The sequence below is a fragment of the Cygnus atratus genome, chromosome 7 (genome assembly GCF_013377495.2).
Source record: "Cygnus atratus isolate AKBS03 ecotype Queensland, Australia chromosome 7, CAtr_DNAZoo_HiC_assembly, whole genome shotgun sequence".
Classification (NCBI taxonomy): Eukaryota; Metazoa; Chordata; class Aves; order Anseriformes; family Anatidae; genus Cygnus; species Cygnus atratus.
In genome coordinates, this window is record NC_066368.1 from 17637454 (window position 1) to 17650098 (window position 12645).

At 40.5% G+C, this 12645-nt stretch overlaps 1 long non-coding RNA gene across 1 annotated transcript; it reads left to right on the forward strand.

Annotated features, from left to right (window-relative positions):
* LOC126913374 (uncharacterized) lies at positions 1-1297 on the forward strand. Its single transcript, XR_007708559.1, has 3 exons — positions 1-92; positions 175-227; positions 1096-1297. It is a non-coding gene; the product is annotated as an uncharacterized LOC126913374 (long non-coding RNA).
* The last annotated feature ends 11348 nt before the right edge of the window (positions 1298-12645 follow it).

Here is a 12645-nt window from a genome sequence, read left to right on the forward strand (position 1 = left end):
AGAGTGTTATCACATGTGGAGGGGGAGAGGGAATGTCAGTCCCAGTAGAAGCACCCACTGAAGAGGGACAACTTAGCACTGAACGTTTTAAGGTGAGCCTTTTTGTGTTGCCAGCAAGGTAAACTGGGATTAGGTTGCCATTCTTTATCCCTCCCTCTCCTTTGTTCCTCACAGGATGAGACACAATCTGTTTGGAAGCGAGTCATAAGTAAATAAAACATATAAAGGTAAGCATGTGCACCATATTAAGTCTCAGTTTTCTGCCATATATTTTATTTCTGTAACTACTGAGGATGTTGTTTTCCTCCCTGTGTTTTGTCACAGGAAAATACTTTTATCATTTAGCTGTATATAAAGTCACTCATCTCTGGAGAAACATGGAAGGGGATGCTTGATATGCCAGGATTGCAGTGACTACTGCTCTCCTCCAGCCCGTGATGTGCCCTGGCTCTGCTATCCCAACTCTGGGTGGCACACAATGACTGTGATTTAAGAGAGCAGCCAGAAGAGAAGGGTTGTTCTGACAACCTTTTTAGAAAAGGTATCCATGACCCTCTTTGAAATGCTGATTACAGAGAGCAGCAGCCGCTGAATTATTTAAATTGGTACATTCAGGTTCTACAGTAATATAATCAGAAGAGAGGGAGCAGAGAAATTTATACGCAGAGTTACTTGTGAAGGACAATAAGGTAATAAACAAAATGTTCTAGATAAATAACAAATTAACCAATGTGATTAGATTTCAGCCTTAGAGAGGTATAGAACCAATTCCTGCCCATTTTACTCATATAAATAGTTTCATTAAGAACAATCTGCTTCTTAGTAAATTGCCAGTTATAATAAAAACAATTAAACTTATTGCTTTACTTCTTTATTGTTCTTCATTTTAATAATTCTAGTCATAACCATTAAAACTTGTGCTTTTACGCTCCCGTGTTGCAAAATACACTTCAAGCTACCCTGCTAAACCTCTCAGTATCCCAGTTCTGTAGGACCGTGAATTTGGCACCCACAGAAGAGGTAGAGCACAAGTAAATACATCCAGAACAGGTGCACGAGAGGGATGATGCAACCGTCTATTCTCTCTGCCCGCAGGAGTAACACAGCCCTGCAGAGCCATAAGGGTGGATCCAGAAGGTGGGACTCAAGTGAATTCCATGCCAAAATGTTGACAGCATCTGATGCATGTGAGAGGTATGCTGAGCGCCCAGAACTGCCTGTCCCACTGAACATAATACTGTGCAGACACCAGTTGGGGTAGATTTGAACACAGTAATCATTTATTTGTCATAAAAACAAGACTTATAAATGTATCTGAAAGGTGCATTCCCAAAATCAACAGTCCAAACCCACACAACAATAAAGGTTTTGTAACCTTAATAATGAATTTGGAGAAGTTACTCTCCCTTTTCTTATACCATGAATAGCAATATTAGTAAAGTACTAAGTGCTTTTTTTTTTTTTTTAATATTACCTTATTTTTTGTCACATTTTTATGTTTACAATGGCTTTTTATGCTACACAGAGCAAGAGGTGGCTATGTATGTATTGGTTAAGAGCAATGAGTTTTCTTTAGAAGAGATGTTTTCCTTTCCTTTCCTATTTAAATCTACTCAGGTGAGTAGCTAGCTTAAAAATCATGATCTTTAATATGTGTGTGTACAACACTTACAAAAACCTGAGAAGATGAGTTGGCAGAATTTCCTATGTTGTTGTGGGTAACACATCATCCCTAAACAACAGCGTATTTAGGAAGTAGCTGGAAGTATTTCCTTCTGCCTCTGAGAGGTGACAATCCAGAAGCCTCTTTTGTGCCCCTTCTTCTCAGCAGCATTGCTGAGAAGGTGACTGGCTCTGTCAGCAGAGCAACAGCTCTGGAGGGAAAGATTTCACTTTACTGCCCCTACAGATGAAAAGGCAAAAACAAGGTAAAATGACATTAATTTGGATTTTTATCCATGTTTCCAAGTGTCGCACTTGAGAAGCCAGCAGAGTTGTGTGCAGGCAGTATTCATCCATGTTTCTCATTATTTCTCAATATTTCTCTCTAACCTCAGTTAGAAAGCTGTTGTGCTGAATGTTGTACAAAACTGGAATAAAAGGGCAGTCCCAAAGAAAGCTGGCAATCTGTATGTGATACAAAAGACTATAAATAAATGCTAACAGATGGATATAAGGAAATAATTTTGTTATAGGCTGCTCAGTGATCCGAAGAAATAGTTTGCAGGGAAGAGAAAAGCTTCCTGTTTTCTAGCAAATTGACTGTTTCCAAAATAGGACTTTGCTCAGTATCTTTTTACAATCTGGTTGGAAATTCCCCAATAGCCTTAAGTCTGTTTAGTGAGTTTGAAGTATTTCATCTTATACTTCTTGCATGCTTGATGAACTCTTGGATGGCCATAAACTGGGATTTCTGGATTAAGGAGGGTCAGGCAGTCTGTCCTAAGGCTGAATATGGTCCTGTTGGAGTTCCTTGCAGTACACCATGGTGGTGCTCTGCATCCAGAAACCTCTCACCTCGGGCTCTGGCATAGATTTTTCATGAGAATCAGCCAGAGGCCAGTCTGCTGACAGTGTCCATGGGTCATGGCAAATGCATCCCAAGCAGAAAAGGTCTCTTGGGTCTTTGTATCACACCAAGGATGACAGTCCTCATCCATACTGGTGCTCCTAGATGTTACCACAATACAAGTAAGAATAATTGATGGAAACAGATTGCTGAACAACTGGAAGCACAGGTCAAGGACACAAGACATCCTTGCCCCAGTAATTTTCCATTTGTTCATGATGCAAATGTCTCCAGTGACTATCTGACTGTTCCCGTGGCTTGTTCCAGTCTTGTGGGCAAAGCATTAACTGTGATGAACTCAGGGCTCATGGGAGCTCAGCTCATGTGGGAAGGCAGATTCCAAACCCCCAGTTCATGTCTGTAACTCCACTGATGGCACTTCCCTAAGTTGTAGCACTGTGCCCTTTAGTTTCTGCTGCATAAATGTAGATGCATTTAATCCAAGCAGTTCTGCTTAAAATTGGTTGGCATAGTGGGGTTTCTGCTGAAAGATACTTGAAAAGGGAGAGAAAAAGTTAGTGATATGAAGTGAAGCCAAACTATAAATGGTGTGAACCTTGTTTTCCTTTTCAAAGTAAAATTAAATATATGCAATCATCTGATTTAAAATGCCAAGATGCTTTTGAAATATATATAAAATGTTTCATTTTAGTAAGACGACATGCTGAAAATCTTTTCTGCTACCAAGTAGACATGTGGATGACATTGGCTGGCAGCCTGTTACAACACAGTACAAAGGGAATTTTTTTTCCAACATTGCCACAGTACAAGTTTTTTTTTTTTTTTTTAATTGAGATCTTATTACTATAAAGTCAGTTGACCAAGAAGAATTTCTCATGTTTTGGGTGGTAATAAATCTTTCAGAACAGTGTTAACCAACACCTCGGGCAGTCTTGCTGGTTCATATTACTTTATACCCCACAATACAGATTGCTGGAATGGGAAAAGGAGCTTAGGTATAAATTTCAAACATTTCCTTCCAAGTTCTGGTCAGCATCATATGACTATGTAAAAGAAATACCAAGGAATTCATTGTTAAGATAAACATGGTAAGCTCCATCTCAGGCTTTAATTTAAAAAAAGAAAACAAACCCAAAACAACCCTCCTTCTTTTTCCCCCCCTCCTTATTCCCAACTCAGTGTTCGACAGACTTTGTGAGAAGTCTTGGAACAATTTCCCTTTTCGACACTTCTAATTTAAATGACTTACTAGAAATGAATATTTCATGGCATATCAGGACTCCGTTCTTCAAAGCTTCATCTCTTTAGTGCTAATTATTTCAACAAGACCTATACTAAAGGCAAATCCTGTCACTTCTCTAGATTGTCTGCATTTACAGTATAAAATTGGCTTCATACAACAGTTAAAGTTCTTGTTTCTGGTGTTTCCTCATTTTCACTTTTTAGAATCCCCCATTTAAAGAAGTGACACAGTTTAAAATGAAATTTTAAAATTAAAATACAGGGTTTGGAAACCCTGCAGTTAACCAGCTATCCAGCTATGGCCTCATTAGTTAAAAATAATAAAAAATAAAAAATAAAAAGAGAAATAGCAAGACTATTAAAATTTAATGCCTACTTTCCTCACTCTTCAAGCTTAAACCATGTATTGCCTGAGCAAGACAGCAAGGTCTGCTTAGACACCTGTATGTGTGGAGCTGAGAAACTTAGAGTTTCCGCTAGACGTCACTTCTCTTGTCCTAGTAAAAACACAAGCAAACAAACAAAAACCCTTCCACCTGTATTAAATTCACAATTTGCTGAACCCAGAGATAATAAAAGAACCTTCCAAACCCAACACTTATGCAGAGACTGTCATTTGATCAAATGCAAAGATGTGCAGTACAAAGCTGGGAATGCTTTCCATGTACCTTGACCAAGGTCAGGACAACTCTGTGTACAACCAAATCTTCATTTACTGTTAGTGAATGCTGTTTCAGACACACTTTTGGAGGCTCTTGTCACAGTTCCTTCGTGTGCTGCGCACACTGAGGAAAACACATGTAACGTAAAGTCCAGACTCTTCATCTTACCCTTTGAAGATCCTTCTTCTTCCTCTACTCATACTCAACCTTCAGCAGACCATTCCTCATCAGCTACAACTAGAAAAGGGTATTCCTGTGTCTTGGCTTCTGCCTGACCTTCACAGACTTGCTGAGCATCCAGGTGGATCCTCGCATTGAGAACCTGAATAACAAAAGCTGGTGGGAATGGCCTACAAGAACACAACATGATGGCTCATGGCGGCATTCTGCCTATTCCTTGCTGGTATAGTCCACCAGGTGAGGACATTAAGTGGTTCGGGCAGCTCTGTGTTGACAGAGCAGCCAAAATTAAGACCAGTGCAATCAAAGAGCCGCAAACAGTACAATCAACAGTGGTAATAATTTCTCCAGGCTGCTTGTTGGGTCACTGAACAGCCTGAAGCTGGAGAAACACTGCAAAGGAGAACAGAGCTGGAGTTTCAGATTTCCACTGCTTGTCCTTCAACTGCTGAGTGGATGCCCAAGATCAATTCTGACTTTTTAAAATTACTATTCTCAGGAACCAAACTTCACTGCTTCAGGTAATCCAGACAGCTTTTCCCTCAATAGCCACATATGGCCATTACTCACACACACTACATTTTCTGACTGAGAATTGAACAGCTCTGCATGCTCTTAGCTCTTACCGGTTCCCACAGCCAGTCTCCCAGGTGCCTAGCATCTTTATTCATAGTACTCAGACATATGAAATAATTCAAGTTTTATGAAGTGCTGCTTTCTGTAAGGATGGAGTTATCATCACAAAACAACCTGCTGTTTATTATCAGACCCTATAGATTTTGACAAGTTTATTAGTTTTAGATGTGGAGCTTAACTAACTCCCATTCCTTGACTATTACAACAGCGACTTTGGCCTCTTAAATACTTAATTAACATGATGAAACAACAAACTAGCTGAAATGAAAGGAAATGTTGTGGGATTAGCTCTGTATTTAAATGGACCTCTTATTGTATTATTTAGCAAACACAAGGATAAATGCCTGTCAGGTGGTTCTTTTGAGAGAACAGAACAAGTAGGACAATTTGGGGGGACATGGTATGATCAAGATTAAGTCTTTTAAAGGAAAATCCCTCATGACATTGTAGCTGGAAAAAAAAAAAAAAACAAGGCATAATATTTTCCATCTGTCCATAAAAGCTATTGCAACGACTTCTGCAACAAAGCTGAGATGGTATCCGAAGATAGCCATTCGGAGCTCTTTGCAGCGTGGCCTTAATGTTTGTATGTATGAAGCATCCTGATGTGCACAGATAATATTCAAATGCAAAAGACTGTTTCTCTGTTTTAGATGATAAAACGTCTAAAGGAGTTTCACAGCATTCAACAGGACTGTTTACAAATGAGAGGCAAATCACAGTATCTGTGTTCACAGCTATTTAGCTTTTACTGCAGCCCTTCTCAATTTTTTCCTCAGTTTTATCCCATTTCTGTTGGGCTTGTGACCATATAAACTATATGAACAATTGTACTTCTGTCAGGCTGGTGACCCTGTTGGAACTGCCAGAATCTCACTGGGCTGATAAATCTGTTTGATAGATGCTGCCAGACATAACGAGGACATCCACCGATGTCAGTGCAACTATTTCTGAAGCAAGGCACCACTCAAAGGGAGTAAGGATATCTTGCAGTTGTTCTACCTGCTAGGAGCTTGGAGTTAGGGGAGCAACAGCAGACAGAAATATTAAAGTACTTTTGTGTGGTTAACTACTTATTTTGGGATTGCAAAACACAGGAAAGAGGTAGAGAATATAAATATATTAATTAGGTAAAGACTAAATCAATGAAAATTGTTCTTCACATGAAAGCTGAAGCACAACAATGAAAAAAAATATATTCCAGCAGAAAATCCATCACTACTTACCTCCTTCTGTTAACACAATCATAGTTTTGGCTAAGCCCATCATAAGACTTAAATGAACTGGAAAAGAGAACATTCTGTTTTGCAACTGTTAAAAACAATTGAATATGATGTTAACTTCTCCATTGGTTTTGGCAGCAAGTCGTTTCTCCTTTAAACTGCTATGTACACACTTTCTATGCTTTTGTAATATGGACTTTAAAAATACATTAATTTGGCTTGGTTTGCGTGGGAATGACGCAATCTGGACAATGTAGAGAGCAGCGTTTGAAAGACGTTGTTTGCAAGGTTGTACTGGGTGACAGCAGCACTTGGATCTGTCAAAAGTCGAAATGTTCACTTGCTCTGGAAAAGACGGGGACAAAGGGAAAGGAGGTGATGCTGGTCATTGGGCTGCTGCTCCAGCTGCAGCTCCCGAGTCCTGCTGGCATGTGGCCAGGTTTGTGGGGCAGGCACAGAGCACACCAGCTTTGCCTGTCAGCGGAAACCCCAGGACAGATCCGATACAGAGCAACAATGACTCGCATTTCATCTGCACTGCTTAGTAAACAAGCTTGCTTAACTAATTTTTCTTTAATCATATTCTGAACTAAAATAATTCTTGCTTCAGTGAAACTGGAATAAGAGGAATCTTCTAAAAGCATGAACAACTGATAAGACGTGAATAAAAGAACCTCCATGTGCATGTGATTATTATAAATGTAACTTCTCTTTTGAATATAGTACTGTAAACAAATACATAATTCAGTTTATTAACTGAAATTGGCTGAATTGCCATTTGAAAATAAGATACACATGTTGGCAATTACCATACTTCACTACGGGTTAGGCCTTTAAAAAGCATAGTTCATATGTTTGTCCTGTAGAAATCATAGCCTTTTTAGCTTGCCTCAGTAGAATATTTTCAGAAGCATCTTTAAAAAAAAAAAAAATATATATATATATACACACACACACACATATTACATACACAAGACTGACTACTGAGCCATACTGAGACCTGGGAGAGCAGATTTAGGATCTATCAGTTGCATGGGTCAGGGTAGCAGTTGGAAAGGTAGATTTCTTTCTTTTTATTTTTACAAGAGCTTTGAGATAAGGGCTTCTCCACTCAGAGCTAAGAAAGAGAGGCCTCAAGAACAGCAGCAGCTGGCGTTCAGGGCATTCGTGGGATGACCAGGCCAAGCTCTTGCCCCCTTGCTTTGCCCAGGGCCTGTTGCCTTGCTGGTGTGTAGGCCTTGAACCCAAGGCCACTGGCCATTTTAGAGCAAGCTTCTCTCAGAGTGACAGCTTTCTCCTTCTGGCCTGCAACAAAAACATGAATTTAGTGCTTCATGTGGGTTGCTCTGTGCTGGGATATACTGGTTAGAGTGGAGGGAGCAAGTGAGGTCCTAAGGAAAGGAGCAGTGATACAGGCCTGAACCAGACCACTGTATTCAGCCCAAACAAATGACTGTTGTTGCAGAGTTTGGACAGATGGCTGGCAAAAACAGCCAGAGGCAATTCAAAGATAATATTCATGTGATGTCCCACTTCCCCATGTTAAGGAAATGCATGTTAATCCACAACTGGCATCAATCCAGCACTAAGCTAGGACATTAGAAGGGCACAGGCAGCAAGCAAGGACATGTCTGCCTGGGGATGATTATTCACTCTCACAATGCAAGGTCCTTCTGTAGCAGATGTAGAAAAAAAGAAGAGGAAATGTTTTTGTTTTTTTTTTACTTCCCATTTTTTACCCTGTTAAATTAAATTGTTGAACTAACTGTTGCAGAGTGGTAGGTCATAAGCCTAAACAGACTAACGAGAAATTAAAAAAATGTAAGTCTGTTTGAGACTACTGAGCCTGATAGCCTGATTGCAATCTTGGATACAGAAACTTCCCAAACTGCCAAAAGATGTATCAGGAGAAGACCATGTAGGACTTCTGGCCTTTGCCCATAAGAACTTACATGCTGTTTGCCCTTCCTGCATCACCTCAGCAAGAATGCATACTGTAGGTTTTTCAGCAAGCCGAATCATGCTTCAGATGTCAGATTTGGTAAGTAATGTTCACGCCGATAACCAAACATGAACAGCCATCCACCTCCCCACCACAGAACAAAAACTTTTCTGTTTGCCTTCACTCCCACCACCGGCCCAGAGTGTCTCGGCAGCACAAGTGCCTTTCGTTTGATGAACAGGGAAACCTTTATGGGAGCACCACATTTCTGGAAAACGTTTGAAATCTCCTCTCTTTCACTTGCAGCAGCAGATCAGGCAGCAACTGGGCTGTGGCTTTGGTCCTGCTTACAAAGGCCCGGTTTGCACAAGCTGCACTGGTGGAGCCTCCACGTATACCCTGCTTTGTGCCGAGCAGCTCATCTGCCGTGGGCAGAAACCCAGGCCTCAAGCCTCTGCTCCAGGCCTGTGGCAATTTCCAGCACATCCAAGCAATGATGACAAAGCGCTCTGCAGGCATTATTGAAGCAATAAATCTTGGGTGTTATCAATCCCATGTTAGAATAACTAACACACAGGCAGAAGAAAGATAGACCTTACCTCTCCCTGTCATGCAGCCTAGAAAACCAATGAAGTATGACAACAGATATGAACAACAGCACAAATAAACCTCCATATCTGATTGACTCCAATACCAACGGCTCACAGTTAAATGAGTTAGAAAAACATGAAGATAAAATGTCAAGTTTAAAGCTAAAGGAACTAACTCTGGCCTCAGCAGACATTCTCACGTAGCAGCTCCTTGACTCGAGAGCTTTATTCACTTCAACCAAAATTCACCACATTTACTGTGTGAAGGATTACCCCCGCCCCATGAAGGAGCTATGTCAGTCCTGTCCTCCATCCAGCACAGCACAAGGATGGCCGTGCAACTGCTCAGCTCAGTGTGCTGCACTTCAGGCTTCACTGGGGGATAGCAAGACATCACTTTCCAAGCAAAGCCTGGGATAAAATTACATCAGTGGCCATACCAATCTCCACCTGTCCAGAGCTGAGCAGGTCAATAACACAGGAAAGCTTTTTTTTCCTGTCTTATGTTACGGCTTTCCCCCAGTTGCCAAAAAAACTTCAGATTATTTTTGGGTTTGGTGCTGCTCCTAGTATTACTTTTCAATAAAGTTAAATAAATTGTCACTTGCAAAAGGAATGGAATTAAAATTGAACCTGTCATAAGTCTTACTAGAAAAATCTGTTCAAATTACATCAGGTGGAAAGGTGTTCTGGAAATCCCCTAAAGGACCTTAAAATACAGTAAGGGGAGAGAGATGCCATCTAGTCAGTCCTCTAGTCCTACCCACCACTCATGACTATGCTAAATGACAAAATGATTAGATTAGTGGGGGTCGGAAAGTATGGGGGAAAGAATAATGAGGGAAGGTCCCAGAAAAGTGAGCTTCTACCTCTCTCTCTACTTCATTTCAACCTACAAAGCCAAGATTGCTTTCTTGTCTTTAGAAAATGAAAGAAAGCCCCACCTTGTTTTGTTTGAAAGTGTGATTTTTTCATAGCAGCTATCTGCTTATCCAAGCAGAAAATTTTAGATAAATGTTTGCTAGTGGCTTTTTACTTTCTTTCCTTTTTTTTTTTTTCTCCTCTCCTCTGTATGGGCAAATAAAATGGTTGATATATTTATTTCTTGGAAGAATAACAGCTGAGTTGCTGCTATGCCTCTGGGTTTGTGGCAGTTAATAGGTGACACCAATTAAAAATTATTGCCTTGTAAATTGTTTCCATTAGCAGCTGAGTTCACATGTTGGAGGGGCACAAAGGTGAGCAGGGCCGTGGCATTCAGTGGATTTCTCAAACTGGCAGCCAATGCTAGCACTATTGCTGCTATTTCTTTCTTCCACTGAAGGACACGCACGGGAACAGAGCTCCATCAGCCTTCGTAGCGTGAGTGGTAGCATGCATCTCATAGCACAGCAGCTCCAAAGTGTTGGCATTGTGATTATCTCCACTTCTGTGTGTCCCCATCTTTGCAGAATGCTGGGCTAAGCCAGGAGCCAGCAAATGGCTTTATCAGCCTTCCAGAGTGGATTAGGAGGACACCACGACTAAGGTTTCACAGGAAGCCCCAACGGGCTCATATGAGGTAGCAGTGGCTCTGGCATGCAGGGAGCAGAATTGTGCATCCCATGGCCCCAGCAAAGGCCAGGCTGCATTCATGCACCCAGGCTTTACAAACAGCTGTCAGTCACTGTCCAGATTTAGTGGACTTTGATGGGTTTTGGCAGCTGGCCCCCAGTAGGCATTCAGGGAACTGGATGGGACCAGGCTGTAACCGAACTGTTAGGAGATGCTGACCTGGGATCTGCTGTAGGGCCAGAGCCCTTTATCACAGCCAGCCCTGCTCCCAGAACTGCTGTGACACAGGGACAGAACCATTCACCTTACTGCCTATGGGGTGTTAGTTTCGTGGTTTGCACAAGGTATCACTAATAGCAAGTTTGGTTCTTGCTCTCAGATATATCTGCAAGGCTATGAAGCCTGGTGTCTGGTACTATAGAAATCATATCAGAGATGAACACCACCAAACCTGACTGTTTTAACTAGCCGTGCTGGAAAGGTTTCCAAATTTGAAAACCTTTGTGAACAGAACGGGAAACTGCTAGGTTTCTAGCTGGCAAAAACATTACCTCAAGTAGAATTTAAAGAATTTGGATGTTTAGTACAAGAATGAAATGACAGGATCACAAATCTACCTTATCCTAAATACCTAAAGAGCACTTCTCTTTATTATTCAGGGACTCTTAGATTTTAGTTTTTATATTTTCAAATTGTTGAATTTCATTATGGTAGGAATTGTACTGCTGTCATATGGTTGACTCTAGCAACCATTACTTTCACTAAAAATAATGGAAACAAAATGAGATACAAACCTATTTACAGGAACAAAAAAATAACCCCCCAAAATTGTAATTCCGAAGCCACTTTCTTTGACACAGCTTGTGCAGTGCTCCGTGAAAGCCATGAGAAGATCTAATAAATCCTTTGCAAGACTGAAGAAGGCAAGTAACAGAGAGAAGACTCTATCATGGATCTACTATTGACAGTTTCTACATCATTCAAGCTTCAGCAACTGTTTGAGATTTCTTCAGGATCTATAGCCATAATCTTCCCTTTTCAGCCCCAACATGAACATCCTCAAACTGAAACAGTTTTCCAACCAACATTGCAGGGGGATTAAAAAAGGAAAAAGTCATTTCTCCCTTAGATAGTAAAGCAAAACCCATAGTGAGGAAATCCTAACAAATACTTCACTTTTATACAAAATTTCCAAGAAAAGAAAAGTGTGGGAACAAGTATTGCATATGGCTAAGGAATGGTCTTTAAAAAGGATAAAATATTATATAACTTTCAAGGATACCTTAAGCAGATATTATTGTAAAAATGGCTACAAGAAGCTTGTGCTATTGTTCCAACTTTAAATGGAAGCAGAATTTTGTCACAGTGATGTAACTGTTGCTGTAAATATTTTACACTGGAGAAATAAGCTCTTAGTAGTTAATAGAAACATATGTATATAAATACAGTGCATTGCCTGGGTCAGCATTACATTTCACCTCCGATTTCCTTTTCTCACACCCTCTGCACATTTCTTTCTTGCTGAAGGCTATAATCCTTGGGAGAGAAGGTAGTGAGGTTCTGCACTAGCATGGTAGTCTAAACCTGTCCTTTTTTTGCAGATCAAGACTTAAGAATTTAATGATTTACAAGACAACACCTCTGCTTGAGGCTTTCTTTCAGCTTTTATTAATTAAAAGTACAGGTTTTTGGTAGAAAGTGGAGTTTCAATGAGATGAGAGGCATTGCATCCTCCAGTATATTTAACAGAGAGCAGCATAATAGATGCAATTTGGGGACCTTATATGCTGCTCATCTCTTGGTGACATCAATTTAGACCTTTTAACAGTTTCTAATGCTTACAACACTTCAGCATGTTACAGCAAGCTAAAAAAAGAGGAGATTATGCATTCTCTCAGGAATCTGTCTAAGGAAGTTATGGGTGTAACTTCGTCTCTCTTTGGCGCTGGTGAAAGTCTGGAGCAGGAAGCATTGTGGAATGTCCCTGGGGAAACTTACAGGAACAAAAGCTATAAAGTAAGAGAAACTATAGATAAGAGAACTGATATAAGTCCTTAGGAGAAATGAATCTCCTATTGGACTGAGA